This window comes from Staurois parvus, unplaced genomic scaffold, assembly GCF_062004578.1.
Source record: "Staurois parvus isolate SC_StPar_1 unplaced genomic scaffold, SC_StPar_1.0 ptg000122l, whole genome shotgun sequence".
NCBI classification, from domain to species: Eukaryota; Metazoa; Chordata; class Amphibia; order Anura; family Ranidae; genus Staurois; species Staurois parvus.
In genome coordinates this window covers 9,819,659-9,838,647 of record NW_028317918.1, presented here as the reverse complement: position 1 = coordinate 9,838,647, position 18,989 = coordinate 9,819,659, and positions in this window count along the sequence as shown.

Below are 18,989 nucleotides of genomic sequence, written 5' to 3'. Positions count from 1 at the left end.
TTGTGCAAAAACAAAGAGTCCCATTAATCAATCAAAAAAATATAGTGACTCTGTGCTTTAATTATTCTCCAATCCGTGACTGATTGTGAATCCGTGACTGTTTGTGAATCCTCCAGTTAGTGCAGATGTAAGCTCACCTCCTTATCTGCCTACAATTAGGCTATATGCGCTTTTGGTTCACCTCCTTTGGAACCTGCTTGATTAAGATTTCTCCTCTTTAGATTATGGAACAGGGATATCCTTTAGCACTGATTATCCCCTCTGGGATTAATCCCTCCTCACGGTGATACAAGCCCCTATACTCTCCTCTCCATGCGTCTCTCCACATGCAGGGAAAAAATACCAAACATAGTGTTTTATCCTTTTAAAACACTGCTTTATTCCTTCCAAGTAGTACACTCACATTTAATGAAATCAATATAAGGCAATCCAGTGTGTAACGAATCCTCCGCCGACCATTGAGTCATGCACCCGCCGTCTGTCACAACAATCCGGCTATCTCCGAGTGACGTTGCAGCCCCACCCCTACGCGTTACGCCACTGGTCACGTGGCTTCATCAGGGGGTTTTGATAGGATAGTCACTCTCCCATTGCCAGTTTATATAGCTCGGCTCCGCCATTTTGTTGTATATCTACAGGGGGCAGCCATGTTTTTGGGGGCAATTTCATTACATTAACACTTTTGCCAATTGGTATATTTGTATCACTTACTGCATTACCTCACACGGAGAAATACATTGTAACATGACTCAGCGGCTTGCCAGGGTTCAAACGATCTCCTTATACATTACACTCATAATTCAATTATATTCTTTATACCTAAAAACGATCATATTTTAAAATTATGGAAACCATCATGTACAAAAAATATAGATATATATATATATAAAAAACATATGTGTATATATATAAAAATTATAATATATTAGAATAATTTTACATCAATAAAAATAAAATATAAATCTCCTATAAAGAATATCTTTTAAACAATATACCAAAATTTTTTTTTTTTTAATTAATTAAATAAAAATAAAATAACAATAAAAATATAAATAAAAATAAATATAAAAATAAAGATAAAAAATATTAATAAAATAAAATAAGAAATCTCCCACATCAATACATTAATAGTATGCACATCTATTATATGAATAGAGCTCACCTATACCCATAACCCAAATGTGCAACTACCAATCTGATATAGCTCAACATCAAAAAGATATACTAAAATGTATGCTACCTACTTTCTATTATCACTAAAAATACATGATAAGGCAATCCAATCCCATCAATATGTATAACTGTGGTGAATGAGAGAAAAGTTCTCCCCAACCTATATCTCTAATACTTTTCTCACATTCACCACATAAAGATTCAAAAACCCCCTACACCAGGGTAATACTACATTCATGAATGTCATGTGTAGTTCTTACATCTAAACATCACTAATGAAACAAGATAAATCAAATTCCTTGTTTAAACCCCCTGGTGCTAGACTTCCCAACTCATAGATCCAGAATGACTCTTTTTTACTAATTTCACGCACTAGATTATCTCCCCTCCAATGCGAGTTGTGTTTCGTAATACCCCAGAATTCTTTTTTCTCGATTTCCTGATTATGATATAGTTTAAAATGTACTGATAAATGGTGATATTTATAACCTATACTGATATTGTGTATATGTTCTTTTACACGTTCTTTGAGACTTCTCTTTGTACGTCCTATATATAAACGATTACAAGGGCATTTTAGGGCGTACACTACGCCCCTACTATCACATGAAATAAATTGATCGATCTCATATTGTTTCCCATTCTTTGGATTCTTAAATAACTGTCTACATCTTGGATTCCCATGTGTTTTTCTACAACTATAGCAGCGACCGCATCTGTAAAATCCAGTTCCATTAAAAAAACTTAAAGTACTTGTCAATATACGGGGAGGTTCTAACACATTTTTTACTACTCGATCACGAATATTAGGTGCCCTTTTATAAATGAACCTTGGTTTATCTTTAATAGTCTTGAGGGTTTTATCTAGTTTGAGTATATTCCAATGTTTAGATATAATTTTCTGTATATCCCTGTGTTGTTTATTATATGGTAATATTATCGATATTTCCTGTTCATCTACTTTGTGTTGTATCTTTTTTTCTAATAGTGTTTTTCTATCTACAACTTCTATTCTTTTACTTTCTTCTAATATTATTTCTCTCTTATAACCTTTGTCCACAAATCTTTGGACCAATATTTCACTTTGCTCTCTGTAATCATCAACATGAGTGCAATTACGTCTCAATCTAAGAAACTGTCCCCTCGGGACATTTTTAATCCATGGTCTGTGGTGGCAACTATTAACAGGGATATATGAATTACGATCAGTTTTCTTGAAATAGTTTTTTGTTATTATACCAACACCTATATTGATTATTTTGAGATCTAAAAAATTAATCTCTTTATCATTGATGTTCCAACTTAATGTAATATTTTTAGTGTTCTGATTCAGATTCTGATAATAATTAATCAATGATGGTACATCTCCTCTCCATAATAATATAATATCATCAATAAATCTGCCATATTTAATTATATTATGACTCATATTATTGAATATTGCTTCCTCCTCCCATTTCACCATATATAAATTAGCAATACTGGGTGCAAAACGGGCGCCCATCGCGACACCCCTCACTTGTAGATAATAATCACCTTTATACCAAAAGTAATTATGGCTAAGACAAAATTTGATACATTTAATCAAAAATTTAATTTGTTTTTTAGGGAGAGAGGAATATTTATTTAGAGCCCATGTTTAGAGCTCTAGTGCCTGTGTCCCGGCGCGATCTGCCGCCAGTGCGCATGCACGGGGGACGGCGCCGCGATCCGGGACTACGGAGCCGCGATCCCTGACAGCTGTACTCAAAATCAGATCACTACTAACCTCTACTGTTTGTGTGATATTAATCACATGTGTGGTGTCCTTGATGTACGCTTTTGTTTTTTCTACTAAGGGTTGAAGAAACTGATCAATGTACTGCCCAATCCTAGATGTTAACCCATCTATACCATTGACTATTGGTCTCATAGGAGGATCTTTTAAATCTTTATGTATTTTCGGTATTGAGTTTATAATTGGTATTTTACTCACCGATGGTACCAAATATTTCGCTTCTTTTTCATCTAAGATGTCTTTATTCTTTCCATGTTCTATTCATTTATTTAATTCCTTTTTATATATCTTCGTAGGATTATTAATTAATTTACAATATGTTTCTGTATCCTCTAACATTTTGCTCATAGATGTTTCATACGATTCTTTGGATAATATTACTATACCCCCTCCCTTATCGGCCGGTCTCACTACTATATTGTTTCTATCCTTCAAGGACTTTATTCCTCTAGTAATATCAGATTCACCTTTAAACTTTTTAATCTTTAATGTCTCTATATCTTCCATTACCAATTTCTTAAAACTATTTATATATATATTATCTTGATTTTTTGGATTAAACAAAGATTTATTTTTCAACGTACTATGTTGTGTATTACTAATATTCTGGCTACTTGTTTTGATCGGATTTTGCAAAAAATACTTTTTTAAATTTAATTTTCTCACAAATTTTTGCACACTTACATAGGTTTCAAATTTATTCAATTTATTAGTTGGTGCAAGCTTCAAACCTCTTAATAATTATAATCCCAGTTAATAATTATAAAAAAACACCCATATCCAAAAAAGAGATGGGACCATCTCAACAGAGTTATAACAGAGAAAATTGGAGGCAATATGGACAATATCAACCTCAAAATAGGGAACCATATCGATTCCCCCATCCAGGTTATAAACCATATTTCAATCAAGGATACAGAGGGGGTGGCTATAGAAGACCATATGGTCATCCACCCAGGAATACACAGGGATATAGACCCAATTACTATAAATCTCCAGGATATAAATCACAAGGATATCCTCCACCATACAATAAAATGTATAATGTTCCAAATCACAATAGTTACTCACCATTGGAGCAACAACAACAAGAGAACCCAATTCCTAACCCTTTTTAGGGTGGGATCACAATCCCACACACAATATAGAAAGACCAGAAAGAGGGGAAAAAGAGGAGGAAGAAACAGGAAACAAGAAAAGGAGAAGAGATCCATAGGTGAGGGTATATACAATCTAAGTGGAATATCACTCACTAAAGAAGAGATAAAAGTATTGGATAGAGGTTTGAAGTTTGCACCAACTAATAAATTGAATAAATTTGAAACCTATGTAAGTGTGCAAAAATTTGTGAGAAAATTAAATTTAAAAAAGTATTTTTTGCAAAATCCGATCAAAACAAGTAGCCAGAATATTAGTAATACACAACATAGTACGTTGAAAAATAAATCTTTGTTTAATCCAAAAAAATCAAGATAATATATATATATAAATAGTTTTAAGAAATTGGAAATGGAAGATACAGAGACATTAAAGATTAAAAAGTTTAAAGGTGAATCTGATATTAATAGAGGAATAAAGTCCTTGAAGGATAGAAACAATATAGTAGTGAGACCGGCCGATAAGGGAGGGGGTATAGTAATATTATCCAAAGAATCGTATGAAACATCTATGAGCAAAATGTTAGAGGATACAGAAACATATTGTAAATTAATTAATAATCAAACGAAGATATATAAAAAGGAATTAAATAAATGAATAGAACATGGAAAGAATAAAGACATCTTAGATGAAAAAGAAGCGAAATATTTGGTACCATCGGTGAGTAAAATACCAATAATATACTCAATACCGAAAATACATAAAGATTTAAAAGATCCTCCTATGAGACCAATAGTCAATGGTATAGATGGGTTAACATCTAGGATTGGGCAGTACATTGATCAGTTTCTTCAACCCATAGTAGAAAAAACAAAAGCGTACATCAAGGACACCACACATGTGATTAATATCACACAAACAGTAGAGATTAGTAGTGATCTGATTTTGAGTACAGCTGTCAGGGATCGCGGCTCCGTAGTCCCGGATCGCGGCGCCGTCCCCCGTGCATGCGCACTGGCGGCAGATCGCGCCGGGACACAGGCACTAGAGCTCTAAACATGGGCTCTAAATAAATATTCCTCTCTCCCTAAAAAACAAATTAAATTTTTGATTAAATGTATCAAATTTTGTCTTAGCCATAATTACTTTTGGTATAAAGGTGATTATTATCTACAAGTGAGGGGTGTCGCGATGGGCGCCCGTTTCGCACCCAGTATTGCTAATTTATATATGGTGAAATGGGAGGAGGAAGCAATATTCAATAATATGAGTCATAATATAATTAAATATGGCAGATTTATTGATGATATTATATTATTATGGAGAGGAGATGTACCATCATTGATTAATTATTATCAGAATCTGAATCAGAACACTAAAAATATTACATTAAGTTGGAACATCAATGATAAAGAGATTAATTTTTTAGATCTCAAAATAATCAATATAGGTGTTGGTATAATAACAAAAAACTATTTCAAGAAAACTGATCGTAATTCATATATCCCTGTTAATAGTTGCCACCACAGACCATGGATTAAAAATGTCCTGAGGGGACAGTTTCTTAGATTGAGACGTAATTGCACTCATGTTGATGATTACAGAGAGCAAAGTGAAATATTGGTCCAAAGATTTGTGGACAAAGGTTATAAGAGAGAAATAATATTAGAAGAAAGTAAAAGAATAGAATTTGTAGATAGAAAAACACTATTAGAAAAAAAGATACAACACAAAGTAGATGAACAGGAAATATCGATAATATTACCATATAATAAACAACACAGGGCTATACAGAAAATTATATCTAAACATTGGAATATACTCAAACTAGATAAAACCCTCAAGACTATTAAAGATAAACCAAGGTTCATTTATAAAAGGGCACCTAATATTCGTGATTGAGTAGTAAAAAATGTGTTAGAACCTCCCCGTATATCGACTAGTACTTTAAGTTTTTTTAATGGAACTGGATTTTACAGATGCGGTCGCTGCTATAGTTGTAGAAAAACACATGGGAATCCAAGATGTAGACAGTTATTTAAGAATCCAAAGAATGGGAAACAATATGAGATCGATCAATTTATTTCATGTGATAGTAGGGGCGTAGTGTACGCCCTAAAATGCCCTTGTAATCGTTTATATATAGGACGTACAAAGAGAAGTCTCAAAGAACGTGTAAAAGAACATATACACAATATCAGTATAGGTTATAAATATCACCATTTATCAGTACATTTTAAACTATATCATAATCAGGAAATCGAGAAAATAGAATTCTGGGGTATTACGAAACACAACTCGCATTGGAGGGGAGATAATCTAGTGCGTGAAATTAGTAAAAAAGAGTCATTCTGGATCTATGAGTTGGGAAGTCTAGCACCAGGGGGTTTAAACAAGGAATTTGATTTATCTTGTTTCATTAGTGATGTTTAGATGTAAGAACTACACATGACATTCATGAATGTAGTATTACCCTGGTGTAGGGGTTTTTTGAATCTTTATGTGGTGAATGTGAGAAAAGTATTAGAGATATAGGTTGGGGAGAACTTTTCTCTCATTCACCACAGTTATACATATTGATGGGATTGGATTGCCTTATCGTGTATTTTTAGTGATAATAGAAAGTAGGTAGCATACATTTTAGTATATCTTTTTGATGTCGAGCTATATCAGATTGGTAGTTGCACATTTGGGTTATGGGTATAGGTGAGCTCTATTCATATAATAGATGCGCATACTATTAATGTATTGATGTGGGAGATTTCTTATTTTATTTTATTAATATTTTTTATCTTTATTTTTATATTTATTTTTATTTATATTTTTATTGTTATTTTACTTTTATTTAATTAATTAAAAAAATTTTTTTTTGGTATATTGTTTAAAAGATATTCTTTATAGGAGATTTATATTTTATTTTTATTGATGTAAAATTATTCTAATATATTATAATTTTTATATATATACACATATGTTTTTTGTTCCCCCTGATGAAGCCACGTGACCAGTGGCGTAACGCGTAGGGGTGGGGCTGCAACGTCACTCGGAGATAGCCGGATTGTTGTGACAGACGGCGGGTGCATGACTCAATGGTCGGCGGAGGATTCGTTACACACTGGATTGCCTTATATTGATTTCATTAAATGTGAGTGTACTACTTGGAAGGAATAAAGCAGTGTTTTAAAAGGATAAAACACTGTTTGGTATTTTTTCCCTGCATGTGGAGAGACGCATGGAGAGGAGAGTATAGGGGCTTGTATCACCGTGAGGAGGGATTAATCCCAGAGGGGATAATCAGTGCTAAAGGATATCCCTGTTCCATAATCTAAAGAGGAGAAATCTTAATCAAGCAGGTTCCAAAGGAGGTGAACCAAAAGCGCATATAGCCTAATTGTAGGCAGATAAGGAGGTGAGCTTACATCTGCACTAACTGGAGGATTCACAAACAGTCACGGATTCACAATCAGTCACGGATTGGAGAATAATTAAAGCACAGAGTCACTATATTTTTTGATTGATTAATGGGACTCTTTGTTTTTGCACAAAATTAATTAATTAATTAATTATATATGAGTATTTATTCACAAATTTTTTGATATTAATTATTATTTTCGCTAATTATGATGCACTATTGGTTTAATTATAATTAATTATATAATCACGGATAATGATTAATAATATGTTTTATATATTAAGTTATTATTATATATGAATTTTGGGTAGAGTTATGAATTCATGTTTAAATATTTTTTGTATATTTGATCACTAGGAAATACATGATTATTTATTTTGGGATTATAAGTATTTAAAGAGATATTAATTAATAAGGAGCGCAACACACTATGGTGAAAGACTCTAGAATTACTTCAGCGCATATTCTGGTGGTCAAGTATGATCAAGGATTGTGAGCGCTGCGTCAAGACCTGAGCCACCTGCCAGAGAAACAAACCCTCCAGGAGCAAGGCCTGGGGTTTGCTACGCCCACTGCCTATACCCGATCGACCGTGGCAAATGATTGCAATCGACTTTATAGTCGAGCTTCCTCCGTCTCAGGGCCACACCGTGATCTTGTGGATCGCCTGTTGAAAATGGCCCACTTCTTACCACTGAAGAATACGCCATCGGCTTTGGAAACCGCACAAATCTTCATAAGCAAAGTGGTAAGACTGCATGGAGTTCCTGAAGACATCGTATCAGACCGAGGAGTCCAGTTTACCTCGAAGTTCTGGAAGGCGTTATGTGAAGCATTAGGGATCAGATTGTCCCTCTCTTCCGCTTACCACCCACAGACAAATGGGCAGACGGAGAGGACAAACCAAACGTTGGAGCAGTATTTGAGATGCTACACGTCCTTCTTGCAGGATGATTGGCTGGCACTTTTGCCACTGGCAGAATTTGCCTATAACAACGTGAATCATTCAGCCACAGGGCAATCCCCATTCCTATGGGTTCCATCCCACATTTCTGCCTGATTTGATTGCCGAAAGCTCAGTTTCTGCCACTCAAAGCACGCTGAATTTTTTTTCAGCCAACAACAAGGTACTTCAGGAAGCCATTGCAAAAGCTCAAGAGGACAACAAAAAGGCCTTCGACAGGAAGAGAAGGGGAGAACTGGTGTTGCAACCTGGGGATCAGGTCTGGCTGGCAACAACGAATTTGAAGATGTCTTGCCCGTGGAAGAAACTGGGGCTGAAGTTTGTGGGTCCATTCCGGGTGAAGCGAATGATCAATAAGGTGGCATATGAACTTACTCTTCCGGAGACTTTTAAATTCCACCCAGTTTTCCATGTGTCGCTACTGAAGCCAGCTACGCCAGACCCCTTCCCAGATCGGGAGTCCAGACCTCCAGAAGCAATGACCATTAATGAACAAGAAGAATTTGAAGTGGACGCAATCCTGAATTGCCGGAAAAGGGGGGGTCAGACACAGTTCCTGATCAAATGGAAGGGTTATGGTCCTGAGGAGAACTCATGGGAACCAGCCCAATATGTTCATGCCCCCAGGCTTATCCGGGAATTTTATCGTAGCCACCCGCGATGGAGAGATCGGCTGGGCACCTGGAGATTGCCTGTAGGGGGGGGGGGGCAATGTCAGGGTCCTCCACAGCTTGTGGCTCGGCGCAGGCGCAGTGTGCCGGCTTGCGCTGGTGTGCGGGCACTAGGTCCTGGCCAGCTGCGGTGGAGACGGAAATCGCGCATGCGCACTCAGGGCCACCACAGGTGCGCGCCTGGCACCAATGACAGCGCAGGGCACGGTATTTAAATCCGCCCTGCACTGACACTGATTGCCGTTTGGTCTATCCTGTTTTCCTGCTCCTGTACTCCTTGCTATTTGATCGTTGCTGACCTGGATTGTTCCTGACTGTGCTGTATTCTCCTGCTTTGGCACCTGGCTTGCCTGACCTCTCTCTTGGATGCCCCCCATTGGATCTGATCTTCTGTTACTGACCTGGCGTGTGACCCAACTATTCTCTGCCCGCTGCCTTGCACCTCGCTGCTCTCACGGTTACCAACTCGGCCTGTCTGACCACGCTTCTGCTCATCCATCCATCCGCCTCTAAACATCAGGCTCTCATCTTGCAGATACCTCTGGCGGACCCCTCTACCACAGGTGGGTGTACTCAGGGGCCACGACCTGGTCTCAGTCTGCTCCATCCCCCCCACATGGTCCATCCCCCCCACAGGGGCCCTGGTGAACAAGCAAACTGGGACTTAGACTCTGCGCTCTGGGGAATCCTATCCTGTGGGTTGCTAGAGGTCCCGCCAAGTGGTTCATTACAGCCGTATCCACCTAGGTGAGTATAAATGTTTGTAAAGATACACTAAATTGCCAAAAGTATTGGGGCATCCCTCCAAATCATTAGATTCCAATCACTTCCATAGCCAAAGGCGTATAAAATAAAGCACCTAGGCATGCAGACTGCTTCAATTTGATGCTGCATCTGTCCCCCACTAGCTCTGCAGTGAGAACTGAGTGATCAAAAAATGCTACTCAGTTCTCCCCTTTGCTCTGAGCAGGGAACCATGGCTGTCAGTCTCTGGCTCTCCAACGCTCACTGGAGCGCTAACCTGTGGAGGAGGCGGCAGGAGCTGGCTCAGGCTCTTGGCTGATCACTGAGATGCTGAGCCAGGTGGGTAGATCCTGACTATATGGTTGGGATATTTTCAGAGCCTGGACTGGCTGAGTGACATCAGCCGACAGTGGAATTTAGCCCACTGCCAGTTGAAAATAGACCACAGGAGTGCAGAACAAACTGCATTCCTTTGATCTACAGGAGAAGTACAGCTTTGACTATACTTCTTCTTTAACCTACTAGTACCTGGCTACCTACAGGAATGTCATGTTCACTGGCAAACAAAACAGTTGCTGTATAGATAAGCCAGTTCAGGCAGCAGACAGAGAAATGGTAAGCACCAAGCAAAGGTTTGGTTCAGACAGAAGGAAGAAACATGATCAATAAACAGGCCCAGGTCAGTGCAGGCGGTGGCAACACTGCATTGGTTTGGCAGCAATCAGGAACATTGTTTCTGGCTGCACTGGTCTGGTATCACTGTACTGATGTGGTGGCAATCAGGCATTAGCAACCAAAAACATTCTTGCTTTCTGTTCTGTTCACTTGTCACTAGTTTGGCAGCAATCAAGAACACTGTTGATGACTTAAATTAGACTGCTAATATTGAAACTGGCACTGGTGTAGCAGTGATCAGGAACACTGTTGCTAGCTGCAATGGTCTGGTGACACTGGGACTGGCATAGTGATGATCATGAACACTGCTGCTGACTGCACTCGTTTGGATCACTGGCAGTGGTATGGCTGCAACCAGGTACAGTGTTTCTGGATTACACTGGTCTTGTGACAATGGGACTGGTATGGCAGTGATCAGGAATGCTGTTGCTGACTTACGCTAGTTTGGTGACACTGGGATTCATGTGGCAGTGATTAGAAATGCTGTTTTTGGTTTACACTGCTCTGGTAACACTAGTACTGATGTGATCAGGAGCACTGCTACTGGCTTACACTGGGTGGGTGACACTGGGATCCTTGTGTGGTGGTGATCAAGGACACTGATGCTGGCCGCACTGGTCTGGTAAAACTATAACTAGTATTCCAGCAATCAGAAACACTGTTGATGACTTACATTGGTGTGGTGACACTGGGACTCATGTGGCAGTGATCAGGAAAACTGTTGCTGACTTACACTGCTCTGGTGACACTTGTTCTTGTGCGGCTTTGATCAGGAACACTATTTCTGGCTGCACAGGTCAGGCAACATTGTGACTGGTGTGGTGGTGATCAGGGACACTGTAGCTGGCCCTCTCATGTGGCCAGCTATGATGGCACTGTACTGGTGTGGTTAGTGATTAGGGACACTGGCTAGCTACACTTACATACAGTGTCATCAGAGCAGCCAGGTAGTGTCTCTGATCACTAACCATCCCAGCACAGTGTCATTGTGGGGTTGCTAGTGGTCAGCACTGGGGAAAAAAAGGTTGCCATTCCCTGGAAAAACACAGATCGCACAATTCATGAAGCAGTATCTTCCGCTTTAAGAAAATTGTTTGCCATTCACTAACAAACGCTTCTAAAGTACCGCACGCAACACCAGACCAAAGGAAGCTGCTTCCGCAGGACACACGTGGTGAATCAAAAACAACTAAGTTACATTAAGTAAATACAAAATATCTTTCTAAATATCAAATATTGAATGAAAATAGTATTAAAAAAATCACACAAATAAATACCCTTCTTCTACAATGTTGTCTTTTTTATTGGTGGAAGAAGGGTATTTATATACATGTATGTGATTTTTTATTTTTTTTATATAATATTTTTTTTAACTATTTGACATTTAGAAATACAGGTGAAACTCGAAAAATTAGAATATCGTGCAAAAGTTCCTTTATTTCAGTAATGCAACTTAAAAGGTGTGGTGGTTTATGTAAGGATATATATTATTTATAAAGGGCGGTGTCCCTTTCCCTTATATGAAATATTACAGTGCCTCCAGCCGTTAAAATACGGCAAATATTTAGTAAACCAATAATTTGGACACCTTGATAATTTGATCACCACTTATTATTATACCTTGAATTCTTTTAGCCAATATGATTTCGTACCATACACACAAAATTTGCCTTGTAATAGATAAATATAAAAATTTATTTATGTACAAAAATTATATATATATTAACACAAAACGCAAAAGACTGGTGATAAATGAATATTGGTACACACAATCAAAAACATATCCTACCAATGTAAGACACAATAATAAGGTTTCTAACTAATTACATCAATATCACAATTTTTAAATGATATGATTATTTATTAAATTTATTAATAATTAATAATTTCGAATATCTCAAAGGTTATATTCTCACAAGCCGTGGCCATAGGATTGCAAGAAGCAAGCCCTTGATATATGATACTCTGGTTATTAATATTCAATAAATTATGAAATATGAAAAAAATTATAATATGGCAACAAACAATTTTTAACAGTAAAACAGGATCTCTCTACATATATCTAACTACCCAATATTGTTGTGATACACTAAGGTAATTTTATGATTCCACACAACAGAGAAAATAGGTGATACAAAATCAAATAAACAATCTCACCGCACCCGGCATTCAGACTAGGCAACTCTCCCGTGGATTTAGCTGGCAGTGGAACGCCTTTAGACTGATATTATAGGGCAAGTGATAGATATTCAGTAGGGGAGAATGTAGGAAGTTATAAGGTTAGAGGTTTAGAAATTTAGTTAAAGTTTTAGGAAGTTTGAAAGGATGGAAGAGTAGTTATTCAGCAGAGATCTTCTTCAGATGTCAGGGTCTTCTTTTGATGAGGTCTCTTCTTGAGCTTTTTCTTGATGAGCTTTTTTTTTTTAAAGGTACAAGGGCTTTTATATCCACTAATCCATTGTTCTAAGATACCTTCCCACCAGGCTTCCTGATTGGCTAGTTGAGAAATGTGTGTACATAAGCTATTTCTCACCTGCCCGCCAGGTGGCGGTCATGTATCACAGAACAATTTGAGTATTTGAGATGACTCATACCTTGGGTGGAATCTTAAGGTAATTTCAGGAATCAAATATACGTCTTTTCCCAGATATAAGTGATCATACCTATAATATTCTAAATAGGGACCATGGAATATAGGTGTATATTCAGTTATTCCTTCTTGAAATACCATCCTGTTTGTTTCCTGATAAGACATGTAACTAATGCTAGTTTATAATACATCTTACTTCCCATCATCTCAATACTCAAGTTAGTGATATATAGTTCCCATTTCTGAATATTTAGTGGTGTGTAAAATCCATAACATCTCATTTATAATATGTTTTTGTAATATATCTTTGTAATTATATACAGTCAACCTTTAGACTTAAATGTCCTGAATTTCACCTTTGTTTTAGAATCAACATTTTCTATGTGTAGGGAAAAACTTTCTGTTTGCCTGGCTCTTGTATTGGACTCATGGTAAACAACTGTTAATGCTTTCACCCTTGGTGAACAATAGTATATTGTAATAGTTTCAGAGGTCTGTTAGTTCATCACACTCTGCAAGTTTTGGTTAAGCTTTCAACCAGTTGAGTTCCCGTCTCATTATTGTTAAAATGTTTGAAAGTCGAAGTCCTATCTGGCTATTTGTTTGACTTTCTGTATATGCATTCTTCTCAACCTCAATATACAAATAGTCCTTGTTGACAGTCCAAACAGTCTTATTGTCTTGGAAAAGTCTTACTTCCCCCATTCTCTCCATTTCTTTAACTAGAATCCTTGAGGGTTCAACCAAGACAAAATTAACTCTTAGCATCCGGCTATACTGAGCTGTTTGTCATATAATATTATGTCTTGATAAAGTCATATTTTTGAGACATAATTCAAAAGGTCCACAACAAAGGTGAAACTAATATATGAGATAGACTCATTACATGCAAAGCAAGATAGTTCAAGCCGTGATTTGTCATAATTGTGATGATTATGGCTTACAGCTCATGAAAACCCCAAATCCACAATCTCAGAAAATTAGAATATTACATGCAATCAATAAAACAAGGATTGTACATAGAACAATATTGGACCTCTGAAAAGTATAAGAAAGCATATGTTCTCAGTACTTGGTTTGGGCCCCTTTTGCAGCATACAGGCTGCATGAAAAAAAAAGAGAATAGCATACACACCCAACAAGGAGCAGCGGCATACTGGTACATCGCTGGACTTTTAGTGGTTATACCAGGATGATGCCTGCAGCTGCAGGCATTTTTCAGCTGGCAGTTGAAGTTCATGTAAAAGCAATCCTAGCAATTAATTAGCTGCTCGATTGCTTTTACAAGCAGCAGGAAAAGTTCAGCTGTCCCACTGGGGAGCCCAAGAATGCAGTTGGCAGTTCTTCAGATTGACCATAGAGCTGGTAAGAGACTAGAATGGCTCCAATCATCTCTATAGTCTAAGAAACTGGAAGCAATGAGCATTTCATCATTCCAGTTTCCTTAGATAAAAACAGTGCCATTTTAAAACTGGTATTGTTTTTTTCAACCTGCTTTCATGTAAAAGCAATCCTAGTGGCTAATTAGCTGCAGGATTGCTTTTACAAGCAACAGGAGAAGATGCGCCCCCCCCCCTTCCCGCTGCCTTCCATGGCCTTCTCGGGCAGTCTTGTGCCACTGGGAGTATCTCAGAATGCAGCCGGTGTTTCTGCCAGCTGGCCATAGAGCTGGCTGGAGACCGGAATGGTGCCAATCATCTTTATAGTCTTGGAAATTGGAAGCTACGAGCATTTCATCACTTCAGTTTTGCAGGATATAAAGAGCTCCATTTGTAAATTGGGAAAGCATCTGATCACACCGATCTTGCGGAGATTAGATAATGTAAGGGCAGAGGAGATATCTAGAGTCTGACAGACCCCAGATTTCTCAAAGAATATATGACAATGCCCATTGAAGTTATAGGGGATATTTTCATTCCCTGTGATAGCATTAAAAAACACCCTCTACCCCCGCACGCACCTGCGTGCATGAGCTTTGACCCTGTGCCAGTAGGTAAACAGCTGTTGCACCATGTATGTGAGGTATTGACACAAACATTAGATCAATGGCAGTAATTCTAGCACTAGACCTCTGTAAATCTGAAATGCTATCTTGTAAAGGCTTTTAAAGCTTTGCCTATGGATATTTAAAATGTCAGTTTGACGCCATTGCACGGGGCATGCGCAGTTATAAAGCATGTCATGTTTGATATCCATTTGCTCAGCATACCATCATCTTTTATATTTTACCAAAAATTGGCCAATATATTGTGCTTTTGTGCATTAAAAGTAAAAAAAAGTGTATTTTTTTCATACTACAGATATGTAATATGGGTACACTCATCCACGTGGCAATAATCATTGAACCACTAATGGACTAGCCCCATATATCACCATATTCATAAAAACATTCCTTACTGGCTATAGGGATCAACAAATTTTGCTACAGTCTGTGCAATACTCCTTACCCCAGAAAAAATGTTTGGGAAGGAATAACCATGTGTTCCCATACAAAAAACGTGCTCCCAAAATGAAGGAAAAAAAACCCTGCATGTTTTGTTCCAAATCAGAGCTTTGTCAGAAAATAAAGCGAGCAACATAAATAAGATCATTTTTAGGTCACGTAGTGAAGAAATAGCATCTATTGTTTGTTTTCTCTCTTATTTATAACCTGACCACCCAAAATGGCCATTACATACGTGATATAATGATCATGCATCATCATGCATGCGCGTCATTACTCAAATGACGTCATGACACCATTATTTCTGCACTGAATTCCAAAACTAGATTGTCATTTTGAGGATGAAAGATAAATAACAAATCCAGCATCACAATACACATTCACTGGACTTCAACAAGTGTCAGAGAAGGGAGAAACAGAAAACAATTCCCTTATATTTCTACTTACGCAGATGCATTTTTCATAGGGGATATCACCCATAATCCCATTATTTCCTCTGACCACAGTTTATTACAGACTAGTGACTATTACAGTAATGTCATGCATTATCCTCTAATTGTAAAACAGTCCATACAAATATCTAAGAATGGCAAGTCAAGACTGCATATCAGGATCACTAATCTCATACAAAGGGCAACAAAAGTAAAACCTTCATTTAGCCCTTATTATGCTTGTGAATTTAGATGAAAAGTCCACTTGGCCTCAAGTTTAAGAAGACATTTGTCCAGATCCCCCTTACTCAGGCCAAGATTAAATTGCTTAAATAATCCAGAACTGTAAAAATTCAACTCGACCTCCATGTTTTTCTAAGACATGCCTAGCAACCAGTCTGTCCCTTTTTTGGGCAATGTCATTGACATGCTCCAGTACCGTCCATCTAAATGGACGGATAATTTTCCCCACATACAGTAGTGGGCAGGGACATTTAATAGTGTATACAACCTCCTCAGTAGTACGATTATAAAAAGCTGTTATTTTTATAATTTCTCTATTTCTTGGGTTCTCAAATTCTTTAATAGTGGGGACATAAGCACAAGCCTGCAATGTCCACATTTAAAACTACACTTAAGTCTATCTGGTAGCTAAGTATGCATAGTAGGTGTTCTTGGGATTTTATCCAGATGGCTGTGTACTAACATGTCCCTAAGATTCCCATCCCTTCTTTAGGTAATCATAGGGTTTTTGGGGAGAATCTGAGACAAATATCTGTCTTCTTGCAAAACATTCCAATATATTTGATACTAAATATCTGGCCTGACTGATTAGAATAGGTCCCTATAATCAGCATTCCTGATTGGTCAGCTTCTTCCAAGCACTTTTCACAGGTGTGCTGCTCACTCACCAGTTGAAACCAACACACAGGCTATCAAAGTTACTCCTCTGCTACCTAAAAAATAACCTGTAAAATATAAGCATTTGCCATAAGTAAAGTATCACTATAATATTGAGTGCCTTCTATTATAATAAAATGAAACAAATCTCTCTGCCTGCGGGAAACTCTTGCAAATGGATTCTTCAAATGGATACCAGATGATTCATCCAGACCATTCTAATTATTTTGGTATACTGTATAAAACAGGATCAGCACTTTTCTTCAAGATATCAATGTCCAATGCAGTCCATAAAGGTATTTTATGCTCTCACCAGAAAAAAAGACTCTTAATATTACAAATGGTTCAAATTAAGTCTGTTGTGAACCATCATCCAAATCACAACTCAGAAAAGCTTCCCTCTTTTCCAGTATCCAGATGATTCCCACTCCACACTAGTATGGTACCAAAAGGAAAATATATAACAATAGTGTGATACAGTTTCTAACTGGGTCAAGTCAATAAAAGACCGAAATCATATGTGTTCACATTATAAAGTGCTCAAAAAGGTGCCAAACCGGCCGTGTCCACAGTAGTCCATGCCTCCATGGACATGCATCCACTCCCCAAAGCACGATATACCTTACCAGACCCTCAGCCCACTGGATAAGGGACTGTATCACCACTTATACAGTCTAATGCAATCCTCTATTCTCACTCTACCATGGTTCCCAAATATGACACAGCAGCATGTAGGAAGAATAAAATATGCCTATAGTGCAGTATTTTCAAAAAAGTACATTTATTAAATCATAAAATGTTTACTTTTAATGATGTAGTAATCAGCAGATAGAAAGCCGACTAACAAAAAGGTCGACAAGGTACTTCCAGTATGACCGAAGAAAAGCACTGGTCCTGTTTTATATACAGTATTTTCATCTGCTCAGTGGGACTTTGTTTTCCAGCTGCTGGGATTGTATTGACGTTTTTCCTGTGCGCTGATATAACCTTTATAGTGATTTTGAGCCTCTGCTACATAAACTTAAGCAATGTAATGTACAATATTACATTCCCACTGAATCCTTATGTATCCAAAAACTCTTCAGGGAAACATGGGATTTCTCTGTAGCAGCACATCCATGTCAAAGCACAGGAAACACAGCCCACTATAACATATTCAGGTCATAATATCAACAAAATCGTATATCATAAACATCAAATGAAACATAAATACTTGCCCAAAATGCAATATACAGTATATGTCACCTTTCCTTACACCTAGCTAGACCTCCAAAGGGTACCCCTCTATTGAAATCAAAACATTTATTTGATGCAATCGATGTAAAATCAAATATAGCTATACCAGTTAACAACTTAGAAATAAAGAAAAGAAGAAACAAAAATAAAGCACTATGCCAGGTAAAGTGGACCAAGACCATACAGACAGAGTACATAGGGGGAATGCCATAAATGGAGATGAAAACCCATGGACCATTGGTTTATCTATTCTCTCTATAATCTGAACTTAAAGAGACCTTATGTGCAATCCATGGTGACCTGCAAATGTCTTAGTTACGCTGTGTGTACTTTTGTGTGTTCTTATATTTGATAAATGAACTCTCATACTGTCAGAAAACCTTCTAGTTATTTATCCAATGTTTTGCTTCCTGAAGATCACAGGATATGACATACTGTATAGTACAATTTAGCTTGACAATTGACCAATTGTTTAATCCAAAAGGTATCTCCTTTTGAAAATGATGTAACAACACATGGATCCCAAAGGAAGGTACAATTGGAACAACGTGAGGCCCTACATTTACATAAACCTGTTGTGCTCAGCCACAATTTCTTACTCCTTGATTAAAATAAATTAGAGGATAACAGGTTCTCCAATATGAGAGGTCTCTTTTCAGCAAAATGTATATCTCTTTAAAGAACCTTTTGGAAATCTGCATTATTTTACAAATTAGGTGGGTATCTCTGAATAATACGTTTGATATCATCAAGCTCTGAATGGTACTGGGTACTGAAAGTAACCAAGTGATAACTGGGCAAACGGCCTTGAATCACTGTTCAGTAAAAAGTTCTCTCTCTGCACATTTCTAACTTTCTAATATGTTCTATCTAAA